General features: G+C 35.8%; 1 long non-coding RNA gene across 1 annotated transcript; it reads left to right on the top strand.

Moving 5' to 3' along the window:
• The first annotated feature begins 396 nt into the window (after positions 1-396).
• LOC124115867 lies at positions 397-1,762 on the top strand. Its single transcript, XR_007220229.1, has 3 exons — positions 397-483; positions 824-1,029; positions 1,420-1,762. It is a non-coding gene; the product is annotated as an uncharacterized LOC124115867 (long non-coding RNA).
• Positions 1,763-1,965: the final 203 nt, after the last annotated feature.

The raw sequence follows: 1,965 nt of genomic DNA, 5'->3' as shown, positions 1-1,965 counted from the left end.
CAATACGGAATAAAAATATACTTCAATCACATGGAATAACACATTGTGTTCCATACATGCATATGCATATTTTTTTTTTAAATCCATTATTTAGTAGATATAGTCGGAATCGTACAATCGATTCTGCGTTTAGCAATCATTACTTTGGCACATTGAAACTAAGGGTTTGTCACGTTCTAAACTTCTGTATTTAAGTTTAACCTTATTGCATGCTGTTTGTTATACAGCTGACTAATTGTTCATTGTCATCCATTCACGTCACTAAAATGTCTTTGTCATTATTTAAGATCATACGACATTCTATGTAACACTATTACATCAATTGTGTAACACCTGTCATGGTGGTTGCATAAGTAAAAATCCTAACGCAATTTATGACCTAACTGGCAGTGATGTGTACATGTATATAAGGCCACCCCGCTGATGATACTTCATAGTTTGTAGCATTCACCTTCTTCTTTACCATTTGGCAAATATACACACGTAAGTACATGTACATTTAAGAGCACGGTCATTTTAGGATTTTGGTCTAAAATCATGAGTCTATATATGTAATTTGATTCTTACACCTCTTGTGCTTTGATTTAAAAATTTCATCCCGATATTTCAACGGTTTATCACCCTATAGGGTACTGATGGGTCAATGGTTCACATACCATAGCTCTCAAGTACCAAGTCTAGGTTTGTATTTGTAAAGTCTTATAACAATACTTTATACAGTGATAACTAACACCATATGTTAATGTGTATAGATAGCCTAACGTGAACGTGAATATGGTTAAATTCCAATGAGTAGCCAATGAATATTGTTTTTATTCTACAGTTTCAACAATGAAGGTCCTGATCGTTGCCGTTATGTGCGTTGTTGCCCTAGCAACAACCAACGCCACCTTCCATCCTCCACTGGGTGTTGGATTTAATCCATTTGGCATTCCTCCATTGGGGCCTATAATCTCTCCAAACGGCTTTCCTTTTCATCCATTCGGCTTTGGTCTTCATCAATTCGGTCTTAATATCCATCCATTTGTGGTGAGCTGAGTGTTTCAATGATAAGCAAATACTTACACAAAATGCTTTACAAACAAATGTTTACAAATATCCTTTTCATGTAGAACAAGTTGTAGCTAAATCAACATTCGCATGTTCTTTCAATGAACGAAATTGTACCTGGCTATATTAGAACAGGTAACAAAACTTCATTTGTAACCAACTAGGTTAATAGATCAGGTTAAAAGTGTAGTGAACGTCATGCATAGTGTAAATACTTTGATATCGTATTCCTAGTACGGCATGTATTATTATACACGTTAAAATATACACAATTTATAGACATGTTTCATCACAAGAATAACTTTGGTACATGTCTATTGAACCAATTAACTATAAATCGTTTCATTCCGAACATTTTTCTTTTCACAGGGTTAGGTGTGTATACAGCTGCTGATACTGACTCTGCAGCTGACACGACCCTTGCTGCCATTATTGTTGTCTCATCTGGTGCCTGACATCCGGCAGATAGTCGTGACGACGTGGCCTTCAGATCGACATCATTCTCAATAATTCAACAGACTGTTAATTCAGATCGCGTCAATGAACGATATCACCGTTACTGTCATGAAAGAAGATCGTGGGATTGACTATCAGAGAGACAATGACCTTGGGACACCACTTTGTATGGGATATTCTCTATGTTTTGGTTTTAAGTTATGATGCACTGTTAAATCATTTCACAAACAAATAAAATCATGACTTTCCACAACAATACTATGAGTTGCCTTTTGATAAAGAAGACAGCATACTTTTACAACTACGTGTATGTGTATTTCATTAAGCGAAATATTTCCGTCCAAATACGCTTTGAGGTAAAAGGTTATGGTATCAAATGCCAAAGCCTTGAGGCGATTATATCAGTGTTAGATTGACAAGTATAGATAGAGCCGTCGGTAACAGTAAGTAGACCTGAAA

Source organism: Haliotis rufescens, unplaced genomic scaffold (genome assembly GCF_023055435.1).
Source record: "Haliotis rufescens isolate VD_foot unplaced genomic scaffold, xgHalRufe1.0.p SCAF_12, whole genome shotgun sequence".
In the NCBI taxonomy this organism is placed as follows: Eukaryota; Metazoa; Mollusca; class Gastropoda; order Lepetellida; family Haliotidae; genus Haliotis; species Haliotis rufescens.
The sequence above is the reverse complement of the archived record's forward strand: the minus strand, read 5'-3'. Positions and strand labels throughout refer to the sequence as shown.